Source organism: Callithrix jacchus, chromosome 7, assembly GCF_049354715.1.
Source record: "Callithrix jacchus isolate 240 chromosome 7, calJac240_pri, whole genome shotgun sequence".
NCBI lineage: Eukaryota > Metazoa > Chordata > Mammalia > Primates > Cebidae > Callithrix > Callithrix jacchus.
The window spans coordinates 101,221,723-101,236,377 of NC_133508.1; the positions used below are offsets into that span (position 1 = coordinate 101,221,723).

General features: G+C 41.6%; 1 protein-coding gene across 5 annotated transcripts in view; it reads left to right on the plus strand.

Moving 5' to 3' along the window:
* The window catches only part of ROR1 (receptor tyrosine kinase like orphan receptor 1), a 400,362-nt gene that overhangs the window by 292,851 nt on the left and 92,856 nt on the right, over positions 1–14,655 (plus strand). The window lies entirely within an intron of this gene.

The following is a 14,655-nucleotide window of genomic DNA, read 5'->3' on the forward strand; positions in this document are numbered from 1 at the left end:
CTTCCTCTGAAAGTTTCCACTAGAAATTCCCCAGCTTTGGTTTGAGTGCTTGGCTCTGTAATCTTGGAGACACTCTGCATACACCCCACAATTAAGACGTTGCAACTCCATGCAGTGTTTCTTCAGAGACAGTTAGATGCAATTAGATCATTTGAAGATGGATTAGCCTGCCGTCTGCACAATATTAAGAAAAATCATGTTGGCAAATGGTGGGGCCTCTTTGAAGAGCTCTGAAGGAAAGCCACTAATGAGCTCCACACTGGGTTTCCCCCCTGTTCCCCAAGGGTTAACACAATGTGTGGGAAAGGAAAAAAATCCCCTGTGGTATTAAAATGCTGTGTCAGAGATTTGTAAGCTCCCCTTTGTAGCTCTGCCCTGGGGCCTGGCTCACTTCAGTGGAGATGAGGTTAATAAGAGCTCTGTCACTGCTTGACAGTTCTTAACGGGGTTACAGTCTGGTGCCTGACCAGTGAAGGACAGTTATTATTAAAGTGCTGAGGAATTTAATTCGATAAGGTAAGGGACATCTGTTGTGCTTGCTTGCCCAATGTTCATTTATTCTTCTTTTGACAAGAACTGCTTGCTTTTCCTTTGGGGAAAACCACCTCATGCCCATTCTCAGTCCAGGTGGAGCTGACCCTTACCTAAATAAGGGTGTCCACATGACCAAACGAGCCCAGTTGGTATATTTGAGTATCCAATCATTCTCCAAAGTCACTGATTTGTCAGTTACATAAGCCTATAAACACCTTTACCCCTCAACCCTCACTTTTCTTGTTCAGCTTCTGCCAGGTGGAGTAGTTACACTAACTATTTAAGAGATTAAATGGCATGGAGTATAATTAGATAGAAACTAAATTCTGTGGTAAGTCAAGAAATGGAGAGGTTGATGTGGGTGGGTGGGCTTCCTGGCAGAGGCTGAACTGAAACTGGATCCTAAAGGATGGAGAGGATTAGGTGAGACCAAGAGAATGCAGAACTCTGTGCAAGGCATGGGAGAACTTAGTTAAAATGAAGATCTGTGGACAAGAAATGAGTAGTGGAGTTTGACAGATAGAGGCAGGGAAGATGCCAGAGGACTTGGAATCCCAGGATGAGAAACTTGAACTTACCTGGATAGTTCTCCAGTGTGGACTTATGTAGAGGTGGGGAAAATCCACACTAGATTGTGCTACCAGTTTGGGCAAGTATATGACTCTATGCCCTACCTGTGTTAGAGAGAGACTGGTGCAGGTGTGGGCAGGGCACTAATCTTGGTTCTGCCACTTAATAACTGAGCAAAAATGGGGGAGTTACTTAGCCTCCAAATCTCATTTTTTTCCATCTGCAAAATAAAAATAAATAATAACCAAACACTCAGTATTTGTGAGTATAAAATGAGATAACCTATGTGGGAGACTTTAGGATGGTACCTGGCACATGATAATAACAGTAGATAATATCTGTTGAGTGCATATTAGTGTTCCCATGGCATGTGCTAAGCTCCTGACATACCTTATCTCATTTAATCCTCCCAGTAGCCAGTGCTTTAAAAATGTTGGCTGAATCTGATTTGGGGTAACCTTGTAATTCCTGTGTTTGATCCAACAATAAGTCAGACATTTACTGTCCAATGAGATCTGAGTATATAATCTGAATATTCAAGTTCTAATTTCTTAATATACACCCTAAAATGTTTTACATTTAGTAAAATTACACTTCAGAGCATCTAGAGAGTAGAGTAAAAAACAATGTGCATATAACTTTACTAACTACAACAGAACCATGCTTTTCTAACATAGAGGGGGTTAAAATGATCTGCTTTTAGGCCCACCAAATCCCCACAGTGTGATCTGGGGCAAGTTACTTTATCTTCTCTCAGCCTTAGTTCCTCATCTGTCCTTATACAATGTTCCTAAAGGATTCTTCATAGAGGTTTTTTATTTTGGCAAGGTATAAGAGTGATAATTCATGCTGTATGGAGATCTGGCACAAAATACACAATCAATGTTAGCTCTTATGAATACCTTTCAGTCACTGTCCTATACATTTTGCCCATGATTGCAATAACTGTATATATACAATTGCATCCTTATTTTTTCCACTTAACACGATATCTTAGATATCTTCATAAGTAACAAAATCTCCCAGTTTCTCATTCCTAATGTATGTGTTCTCCTAAAATCACTTTAAATGTATCAACTTGCCCTTGCTTCATCTTTTGAAAACATGTGTAAGTAACACTGCACTCCACACCTTTACACTTACGGCTTTTTCTAAGAGTTCACGTTTTAGTGCACCATCTCTTTGAGTTCAAATTATGGTTCTGCTCACACCCTTTCAGAATGTGGTTAAAATGAATGACACCCAAGTCAGTAAATACTTTTGACAAATTGCAGATTATGCTGGCTTGATAAGTGACCACAGGAAAGTATGATTGTCACTTTTCCAGCAGTGGGTTCCCTCCAGTGTGATATTCTGTGCCTCACCTGTCAGGAGCTGTTACTGTAGGTCTTCCTGTCAGCACAGTTCTCCTACCCTTCTTGCTGACAGAGCAAGTTGAATCCCACTACCTTTTAGTTGAAAGTTATTCTCCTGGTCTCTGAATCTTATTTCTTGGAGTAGCAAGGAAACTGCAAAACAATTTGAGGCTGTCTTTCTGTTGCAAATCAAAGCCCCAACCTCTTATTTGGGTCTTAGAGTAAGAGTTCCCCAAGTACTTTGAAATTGGACCCTTCTGTACACACCTGGAGTCACAAGTAAGCCTGGCCCGTAGATTCCCTGGTTGATGGACACACAAAGCTAAGGGCAAAGGTGACTTTTTCATTTCTTCTTCAGGTCCCTCAATGCCTTTGAAATCTTTATGATCTGCACCTTCAGGGATTATGCAAACAGCTTGAGGAAATCCTAAAATTGTGTTTTCTCCAGATAAGCACCCAGGTCAAAGGAAAGACCTCTGCAAGCCTTCCTGATAGAAAGCAACTTGCCGCAATTTAGAGAAGGCCGCCAAGAACAAAACTGGCATGCAGCCATTTGCACAGCACATTGAAACCCGGTTTACAAATATCTAGGCCCATTCTGGAAGTCTCAGACCTTACGGGCCTTGGAGGGTGTAGTGGAAGTCCGCAAACTGTTTGCCATCTTTCACATGTCTTACTGGTAACCATCTCGTTTTTAAAAGGCAACACAGGATAACCAGAGTAACATGTTTCTTTGCTTCTGTCTCAAGTTACATCAATTAAGTAAAAATAAAATTTATTCTCATGTGAGTTAGAAGCTTTCCTTAGCACCTATATTTTGATATATTTATATGCTAATTTTAACAAATTTTGGTTAACATATCTGACAGCAGTATTTTTTATTTGAATAACAACAAGGGCAAGAGTTACTTTTGTACTTAGCTGTGAGTTCATTGAGATCATTAAAAAGCTGTGTGACCTTGGAAGCTAATTAACTAATACAGTTATTTATAAGATGTGTGGTCTAAAGTAAGTTATTTAAACTAGCTGAGCCTCAGTTTTCTCATACAGAAAGAATATATCCTCCTCACAGGGCTGTTATAAGGGAAAAAAGGCACAATATGCAAAGCACATTGTAGGGAGGCAAAGTATTCAGCATGTACCACGGTTCAATAGATGAATAATCTTCCCATAGCCACTGCAAATTTATATATTAGACAAAAAACATGTCAAGTATACGTTCTTGAGGGCAGGGAGGTGTAAGATTTTTAAATGGTTCTTTGATAAAATGTTGGAGCACAGCTCTTTGGCTCTGACCACTCCATTGGATACTTAAAACAATGATCAACTCTGTCATCAGAATGAAATGTCCACTGATTCATCTCCATTTCTTAGCTACCAAGCAACATTCTTTTGAGGACTTTCATACCCGTCCTCACATATCCTTTCCACCTGAACCTCAGTGGCTGACTTTACCCCAGGCCCTGAAGGCAGAGGTGAAGCGGAGCTCTGTGTCTGGGAAGAGAGAAGCTGACAGGCACATCCTCCGATCCTCCCCTGGGGGCCTGCTTGGTGAGTGGGGCATCAATGCCGCTTTTGTTCCACCTTCAGCGTCTGGCCCACAGCTGAACCCAAAGAGGCTGGCTGCTCAGGGCAACCCCAGCCCACAAAGAACAGACAGCACCAAGCCCAGCCAAGGGTTCACTCAAGCCCCCAAGATCCAACACGGTGGTTCTCCCCACTGGAGAGGCAGCCTCAGGGAACATTCTCTCTCCCTTTCGCATTCTAAGCCATTTCTAATTTCATGAAGATAAGTCAGAGGTTTGAAACGTGCTATCAGTGCTGGAAAGGCAAGAGCCATCAGCATAGAACCAGCATGTCCTAGTTAATTTCAATATGCAATCATTGCCTTGTGTTGATGCAGTCATTTGCTCATTCATTAGCTATTAATTGAGTTCCTACTACATGCTCAACGTAATGCTCAATGTGAGGGACATTTGGGGGAAAAGATGATGTCCCTGCCCTTAACTATCTGGTGTACCGGCATAGAAACTGTCACCTGCTAGGACAAATAAAACATAATATCTGGACACTGTAACAAACACCTAGAGAAGTAGAAGCAGAGTCTACCTAAGGGGTCAGTAATAATCATCACTACAATTGATCAAGCATTTGCTGTGTGCCACTCACTGTGCTAAGCACTTGGTGTATATTATCTCATTTAATTCTTAAAACACAGCTATAATAGTGGTTTGATGCTCTTCCTATCTCCCTAGGGACGGCCATGCAAAGAAAATGGCATCTGAGGGTCTTAAAAAAGGAATAGAAGTTTGCCAACTAGACAAGCAGGGGAGATCCTTGCAGGCCTGGGAAACAAAATGGTCTGTTTGGAGACCCGCAGATCTTTGGGTATGTGTGGAGCAAAAGGAACACGCAGGACCTGGTATAAGAATAGAGGTTGCGGTGAAGTGAGAAATAAGAGAATGAGGCTTCAAATGTGGATGACTCTAAGCAGAGCTAAGATGTGGAGGAAAGAGTCTCAGTAGGATAGTGCTCCAGTTAGAAGGAGGGATGGCCACATTTGCTGGTTCACTTTTGAGATGGAGAGCCTACTCATACAGTAGGCTATGAGAAGGGAACAGTGGGAGGGAGAAACTAAAAACACCAGACAGAGAGAATGACTGGTGGAGGCAGGACCTCGCCTTCCTCTGATTGAAAGATAAGAGAACCAAAGACATAGATATGTTCGTAAGCCTAGGTCTTGGGAGGCAGGTAAGAGGGGGCAGAAGGAAAAGATGGATCTTGAGAGTTGCACCTGCATGATGCCTGATGTCTCTGAGGTTAAAGGCAAGTCCAACAAGGAGCGTGAGAAGTGACAGAGGGGCCTTGATGAAAGGGTTAAACGTTTAGAATCGTTGTTGAGTATGATGAGGTACAGACGACACACACTCTTTTTTCTTTTTCTTTTTTTTTTTTTTTGAGACGGAGTTTCGCTCTTATTACCCAGGCTGGAGTGCAATGGCGCAATCTCGGCTCACCGCAACCTCCGCCTCCTGGGCTCAGACAATTCTCCTGCCTCAGCCTCCCGAGTAGCTGGGATTACAGGCACGCGCCACCATGCCCAGCTAATTTTTTGTATTTTTAGTAGAGACGGGGTTTCACCATGTTGACCTGGATGGTCTCAATCTCTTGACCTTGTGATCCACCCGTCTCAGCCTCCCAAAGTGCTGGGATTACTGGCGTGAGCCACCGCGCCCGGCCCGACACACACTCTTAATTTCAAGGAAGGAGCGTTCAAAGGAGGAAGAGGAAAATGGCTGCTAGAGAGAAAGATGATGAATGGCATGTGAAAACAGCTGAGTGTACTGAGAATGTTTGATTAGAGTGGGGAAGAGGTGATGAAGGGAAGACTTAATAGGTGATTTCAGGTTCTACCTTCAGACATCTGAATGAGGGCATGGACTTACTGCATGTAGCTTCAGGGGATAGAACCAGGTCCAACAAGTGGTCATTCCTAGGAGACAGATTCTACCCCCAAACATTAAAACGTGTAAGTAAGTAAGTAGTACTATCCAGCAATGGAATAATCTGCCTCTTGAAGAATTTCAATTATCTGCGAAGGATGTTGTGCTGGAAATTTGGTATGCTTAATTAGATGGCTTATTCTATCCTTTTAAATACTAAGATATCATAGATACTTAATACATGGAGCATCAAAATAGATAGAGGCCAGTTTCAGCATTCTTGCAGGTTGTCCCGCTGTCTGCTCAAGAGAATCTTGATTGGATTTGTTTGTTTGTTTGTTTGTTTGTAGACAGACTCTTGCTCTGTTGCCCAGGCTGGAGTACAGTGGTGTGATCTCGGCTCACTACAACCTCCACCTTCTGGGTTCAAGTGATGCTCCCACCTCAGCCTTCCAAGTAGCTGGGATTACAGACACCTGCCACCTGCCTGGATAGTTTTTGTATTTTTAGTAGAAATGAGGTTTCACCATGTTGGTCAGGCTGGTCTTGAACTCCTGACCTCAAGTGATCTGCCTGCCGCGGCCTCCCAAAGTGCTGGGATTACAAGCATGAGCCACCATGCCTGGCCTTGATTGGAATTTTCTGTAAGATTTATGAAGTTTAAGAACTGAGGAAACAATGTTGTATTTTTTTTTAATTCCAGAAGGATTTTTAAGATTGGCAGAAGCCATGTTCTAGTTTGAGAACAATACATATGGTATTACTGAGTTAATAAGCATGATATATATAATAATCACTATGGAGAGAGCTTATTTCTATAATTAAGGCAGAATGCTCATCTCTTCTTACTGTGGATTTGGAGAGGACCCTTAGCTGGAATGACTAAAGGAGGAGCCTCTGTTCTTACCTGATTTGGAGTCCTCTTCTCATAAATGTTTGTGCATCTTGCATGCCCTGTACCTTTCTTTTCGTTTGACCCCGCATTTGGGATTGGTTGCTTTCTTTTTTGGAACTCATGAGACTATTTCAGTGGTTCTCAACTGAGGATGATTTTGACCCTCAGAGGGTATTTGACAATGTCCAGAGACATTTTTTATTGTCATGACCAGAGGGAGATGCTGCTGGCATCTGGCAGGTAGAGGGCAGGGATGCTGCTCAAAGCCCTACAGCGCACAGAACAGCCCCTCTCAACAAAGAATTACCCAGCCCAAATGACGACAGTGCTGAGGTTAAGAAACCCTGGTCTGTTTTTAAGTCTTTTTTTTAAAGCAGCTGCCACTAATACCTTCTGTAAAGCTCTAGATGCCTACTTTTACTTTCTAATTTAAGAACTGCCATGTGGCTGAATACTCTGTGAACTGTATCCCCACTCTTTCCCTTTCTTCATGCTGTAGCAAAAAGGAGGACATTTTTAACTCCCTTTGACCAGAAAAGTCACTTTTTGGTTAGGGTTCAAACAAGAAATATATCCCTCCCTGGATAAAGGCAGAGATGCCACCGCTTGCAGAGAAACAGCATCTGACGTTTCCCAATGGCAGCAGCTCTGGGCCAAGAGTACGGATGGAGGACAAGCTACAGAAACAGCCACATGATGCCCTTGGTTTGCTTTTGAATAGGAGTTCACACTGTCTTTAAAAGATTGGATGGTACAGCCTAGCCATGAAGAGCCTCTGTAGCCTTTCCAAGCCAGGAGAAGACTAAAACAGTGGTATGAGTGCAAATGTGACTTTGGCAAAAATACAGACTGAAAAATGATACCTACGTAGGTTACTCTTATGACCCTCTGAGAGGCCCCACACAGCACATGCTAATATGTGCCTGCACCTCTGTGTCACAAATTAGGCTGAAGTTTTCAGTGAGCCAGATCATAAATTATGCCTTTGTAGCTCTAAAATCCTCTAACCTGAAGAATCCTAGGAAAGCCTCCCTAACTACACTTCATGACTCAGCATTGATAGCCTGCTGCAACAGAAGTAGCCCAAGGCTGAGATTTCACTTCTCATCCCTTATGTTTCTCAGGCTGAGCAGTCATAGGAAAATCATTCAAACTCTTGGGACCTAGGTTGTCTTATCTCTTAAATGAAGACATCGACATTCCCATTTCTGGAAACTGTATTGAAAATATGCCCTCAAACACAGACGTAATTTTATGTACAAAGTTACTTATTGCTTCATTATTTAATACTAGACATCATTGTGAAATAGATTAAATATGACACATTTATTGAACAGAATGTTATGTACCCATGAAAAAATAATGTATATGAAGAGTTTCATTGACTGTGAAAAATACTTGTTCTCTAATATCAAGAATAAGAAGCAGGCTGGGCACGGCGGCTCACACCTATAATATCAGCACTTTAGGAGGCTGAGGTGGGAGGATTGCTTGGGTTCAGGAGTCCAATACCAGCCTGAGCAACGTAGAGGGACTCTACAAAAAATTTGAAAATTAGCCAGGTTTGGTGGCTCATGCTTGTGGTGCCAGCTACTCAGGAGGTTGAGATGGGAAGATTGCTTGAGCCTGGGAAATTGAGGCTGCAATGAGCCATGATTGCACCACTGTACCGCAGCCTAGGTGGCAGCATGAGACACTGTCTCAAAAAAAAAGATAAGTAGCAAAATACACCACCTCACACACATATACACAAATACATTTATATGCTTATAATATGATCTCAATTATATAAAATATGTATAGAAAAAAGTCTGTAAGGAAACCAAACTATTACCAAGAGTTTATACTTTGTTTTATGTTAGTATGTATATATATTTTTAATAAAAATAAAGCTGAGCTATATAATAATTCTTTTCCCTTTAAAAGCAGAGCATATAACTCTCAAGCTTGAGAAACTTGAGAAAATTGATTTAGATCTTTAGACAGAACTGGGGCTGGAGATAAAAGTTTGGAGTCGTAGATGTTTCGGTAGAGATTGATTACTGGATAAGATCATCTAGGATGAGCCTGTAGAGTGAGAAGAGATGAAGTCCAAGGACTGAACCCTAGGAAATGCTGACATTTAGGGAATGGATAAGGAAAACAAGCCAGAGAAGGTAAAAGCTCGTGGTGGTAATCCATATGAGATAATAACCTATATGGATTAGCATGGTGGCATTGGGACATACAAGGGAATGATAAAGCTGAAAGGCATTTTAAAATAAATTAAGGTTTGTAAATTGCATGTACGAGATGAGGGTAATGGAAAAGCCAAAGATTACCTGAAGCTCTCTAGCTTGGAATATGGAAGAATGCTGATATCAAGGAAAGCAATGGGATCATTGAAAGAGGTGAAAGAGATGCATATATGGTAGGAGCGGGGAAGGAGAAGTTACCCTTAGTCCTGTGTGAGTTGTGTTTGAGATTTCCCTTCAAGAAAATCACTGCTCTAAGAAGAGCAGTTATCTGAAAGTCCCCAGCTGCTGCCCCTTGGGGAAGTGCCATACCATGCAAGCTGAAGTCACCCTCTACCCAGGCAGCTCTCAGCCATGACTAAGCTTAGAAGCAGCATTAGAGCTGATCCTTTCTGCCCATGTGAGCCTCCTCTAGTAAGGAGGCAGTGCTTGCACGTGAACTCACCACTAGGCTGGCCCAGATTCTGAGGGCTGATGTTGGTTTAAGCATTTCCCATTCAATCTCCCGTTTTCCCCGTCTTCTTCCTCAGACACCAAGTCTGTATCATGATCTGAATGCTCTCCCTGCCTGCTCTTCTCTCCCTCCCTCTTTCTCTTCCACAAACACTGCCCGCAGTAAATCTCTTGCACTTTTAATTCCATCTTGACAACTGCTTTCCCGAGGACCAGAACCAACACAAGTGATGGTTACATATCCAAAAGAAATTATTGTGGATGGAAAATAGTACAGTTCTTGAAAGCAATCAGGATTGAGGGATAACTGAATCTCAAGAGCTTCCCTAATAGCATAATTAGAGGGAGGAGTAGAGGACAACATTTGAACCTTATGTTACAGTCATAATTGAGAACAAGTACAGTTAGTCTCATAACTGGAAAGAGAATTCAGGATGGGGGGGAAGTTACTGAAAGAATAGAAGGAAACCCGGGGAAGTATAAGATCATAGAAACCATGAAAGACAGAGAGAGCTTTTTAGGAACTGGTGATACTCAACTGAGATGTTGTCAAAGAAAATCTGAGTAGGGACTGAGGTCTTCCATTTAGAGACTGAAACTATGGCTGGCTGGCCATCAAGGGATCATTTCAGAGAAAGAATGAGAATAGGTGCCAAGTTTACAGGAATGAAGAAGAAACACAGTGAGAAATAGCTGGAGGTTATGACAGTAGACCTCACATTGAAAATGTTTGACCATGAATGGGAAAAGGGAAATTGAGCTAACGAGAGTAATAATTTCCAAGACTCTGTGTGTGTGTGTGTGTGTGTGTGTGTGTGTGTGTGTGTGTGTCTTTAAGAACACCTAAGCATTTCCAGAAGAAGGCTTTAAAGGTGCTAGAGAGAAAAAACAACCATGGTGGAATTAAAATGCCGAAGGCAGTGGGAAGAGAAAAGCTACTGAGGCCAGAGAGGGAGGCTAGATCTTAAACAGAAGAGAGAAACCTCTTTTCTGGAACGTGGCAACAAGAAGATGGCAGAAATGACAGAGATAAAAGGGGTGAGAATGAAAAACCTCACACTTAGAATATGTTCCTAGTACAACAGTAACAAGACCAACCTCTGAGAGTAAGAGAATGAGATGGAGAAAATGTGTAAAGAGAGGAGATGATCAGGAATGGCTGGTGAGCATATTGGTATTCCTTAAGAAGTGTGATGAGGAAAAGGAAAATCTTGCCTTACATGCATGAAGTTGGACCGCTGTCAAGTGCTGGTCCAAAGGACTATGACTTTAACTGGTAAGAAAGGACTAATAAAGTCCTGGCATTTCTTTTACATCTTGAATTTTCCTAGTTCAACTATAACTCAACCGTTCAGAGAAATAAACTGGCTTTATGCAGTCCACTTTTGTAATTATCAACAATCATAGAAAAGGAACTCGTATGTAAGTACTTGTATGCTTTTGAATGGCACTGTACTTTATCATAATGATGGGTGATAAAGATAATAAAAATGTCCAAGAACCACCATGCTCTATGTCAGAACTAGGTGGACTGGAGAAGAGATGCTGTCTGAAGCAAAAGTTCTAAATACTCAAAGAGTACATTTGTACAGTGGCCTTTAGGCATTATAACTCTATGCAGGTCCCTCAACACTTACAGCTGTCAAGCTGTAAAGCTGTCCTTTATTATTGATATTCTACAGAAAAAAATCACAATTACTGCAAGCCTGTAAGCTCTTAAGTATTTTTCCCATGGAAATTATTGTTTTAATTAATATAATATATTCAACCTTGTGCTATCTTAGGTATGCGACTATACAGTGAGAGCAGATCAAAGGGCAGTAGCCTGAAAGCAGGTGAATGACAAAATCCATGGCATTTCTCATTAGTCTTAGCTAGACATGGCTCTTTATGGAGAGTACTCATCCTGGTCTCGTGAAGAGAAAAACACTGAAACTGGGAGGGAATGAGCCAGCCACATCAGTTTCTTCAAAGCTGCCAATTGATGTGTCTATGTCTACAAGGATGACTTATGCCTGTTAATTACCCCCCAAACTCCTTCAACAAGACAAAGCTCTTTATTCTGTGGACTTTGAAGTATAACCTGGGGACGCCTTGAGAAGGTCAGCCCTACAGGCCAGCTTTGCCTTGCAGTGGGCTGTGCAGGTGCATGCTAGCTGTTGGTGTCCAGGACTATTTTATTCCAGCCCTGGCAGAGTTTTCAGGAAAGTCATGAGAAGAGATTTATAATACTTTCTGATTCCACCCAGTTCCAAATCACTTTATGAATAATCTTTCTCATAGCATACTAGTAATTCTACGAGCAGTCTTGGCCAAAATCAACGGAGTGAGCATGCTTAAGGAAATAATTTTCTTTTTCCTTTTTCAGAAATCATTTTGCTGAAGTTTTACAAACCTCATAAAAATTAAGGGTTGGTTTGAATTTGGGAGAAAGACTCACTTTATCTGAACCCATTTGCCAAAAATATTTAAATGAGCACATGCTGGATGTAAAAGTGCCAAAGCAATAGCATCAATTACGCATTCTCAACCTTCCAGACTTTCCAGAGCCATTAAAAGGCAGCATTTTCCTACAGGTGTTAATGGGATCCTGCAAAGAGGAAGGGGTTTTAGGTAGGATTGTGACAGAGTGGCTCATGGGTTGGGTGCTATGGAACCCACTGAGGGGCTTCTGACCACAGTCCCATGCAGAGCCAACAATGGCATTCGTTGTTATAAGCAAGTGTCAGTCACGAGAGAGCTGCCATTACAGAGTGTTGCCCAGCTTTCCATATTCCCAACATGGCCAGAGGTTTCATTCTTTGAGAATGTGTTTATTCAGCCTAGTAAAAACATTAAAAAGAGGAATAAATCTCTGCCGACCCCAAAATGCTTTTCACCACAGCTGTAAACCATAAAACATTTAGAAAGGTAAGCAGGACTAAAGATAATATAGTTCCCCCAAGCAGCATGGAGGGCAGACCTGGAGGTGGCCCTTGCAAAGACAGCTGCAGTGCACAGAGCTTCCTTGCAAAATCATTAAGAGAGGGACAGGTTCTATAAGGTGCTAAATTATTAGTAGTTTTGGTTTTTTTTTTAAGTGGGGGGAGGGCAATAATAAAAACCATGTGCTCAGCAGCCTGCTTGGCCATATAAAACAGAAAGGCCTGTGACTTTAAGTGTTGTAAAAGGGGTTAATTGTCGATTTCTGAATGTGGCAAGTTTACTGATCTTGTTAACAGCAACAGGTCATGTGCCATTGGTTATCATGGCAGGAAAGAAAAACAGCTGTCCATCCCTTATTCCCTGGATGCCCTTATTAGTCTTAGAACCCCAAGTGAAGGGACATGTGGGTAAATGCAGTCTTAAAATTGCTCCTTTCTACCTGTCCCATCTCTACCCATTCTGAAGCTTCCAGTTCCACCTTACAACTACATTTTTACTGCCATTTTTCAAGTACCTGCTGTGGATCAGTTCCTTTCACACAAAATGTGTTGTCTATTTGCATGACAACCTAATGGAGTGGGCAAGAATGGTACAGCCATTTTACAGACAAGGCAGCTGAGGTTCAGAGAAGTTAAGAAAGTGATCTATGGTGACAGAGCTGTGAAGCAGGGTTTCAAACCCTGGTCTTTATATTCCAAGTCCAGGGCTTTTCCACTAGTTATTTAAATCATTCATTCATTCATCTATGTATTCAATAGATATTTATTGGCCATGCACTAAGAGCCAGGTGCTGGTCTAGTTGTTGAGGATAGACCCCTGGACACAACTGACAATATTCCTGCCATCACAGGGCCTGTGTTTTAGGAAGCACTAAGCTAACTTCCAATAACCATCCTCTTTTCTAACCTACTTTCACATGCGCAGTCACATCTATAATTTGATATTTTATTTTGCTGTTGTGTATTGTGCATTATCTTTGAGTATTATGTGTTACCTTTGGCTCCCCCAGCTAGAAGATGAGCCCAGTGAAGGCAGGGCTATTGCTTAATATTTCTCTTTTTCACAGTCTACCCAGCACAATCCATTAAGTGAATGCTTTTTTTCTGCTGTAGAACGTCCTTATTGCTGTGATCTTATCATTTGGGGTTTTATTTAGAGCTTAGCTAATGCAGCTTCCATTTATGAGCACTTTGCTAAATGTTATGCTTATATTGTCTCATTAGTGCCGAAACCACCCAACTATAAGACCCATTTTACGGTTGAAGAAATTGTGGTTTATGGGGGCTGAAAAACTTGCCCAAGTTCTTAGAGTCAGTAAGAAGAAAAGCTGGGATTCGGCCAGTGGCGAAATTCAGAAGCTCAATTTCTGTGTACCATGTACTTGAGTCTGAGCAGTGAGGAAATCTTTGCCCACCTGAAACTTATAAAGACTATCAAAAGACCCCATGATATGATATACATGATAAATAAGATGAATTTAATACCAGCCATCGATTCATCCAATCACTCCAGTCACTCAGACCTTCATAGTAAAGTTCATGCTACATCTTGGTTCCTGCCCCACCCTCTATTTTGTGATCTTCTTTAAATGGCATCTTTTTTCAATAGAATAATGTTCAAAGGAATCCCTGTATTCCTAGAAAGGCGAAATCAGAGACTGACTACCATGAGAAGGATAGTGGAAGGTTTGCACCTGTTTGTAATAACTGGCTTATTCAAAATGTAAGTACAAACACAATGGATGGGGATTGTGTTCTGCCAATGCAGTTGGCATCCATTCTGAGAAAAGATGGCAGACCAAGGCCAGAGCATGGCCCAGTTGCTGAAAATTAGAACCACACTGGAGCCACCAGGGGTCCTGGAAACTAGGTGGAGCTGAACCGTTTCTTTCCGTTTTGATGGCATAGTTTCCACTCTAAGTAATGTGGGCTTAATCTTCATTTACATTCTTCAATCTACACAAGTGTATTTATTATTGTGTAGATTATTACACAATCTATAGAAGTGTATTTATTATTGTCTTGTGATAAGCAGTTATGTTGATATAAAGCAGTGCTCCCTGAAACTGCAGGCAGTTTCCAACGTCTGGGCAAAAAGAAACAAAAATGTAGGGAGGGGAGCCCTGCAGCGTGACAAGAGTTTTTGGAAATGAACACCCCCAAAAATTTAAAGAAAATGAATCATAATCCTTTTGGAACTTTTATCAGTCTGTCAACAAGAACTGATAATTCCTGAATGTGAAGATC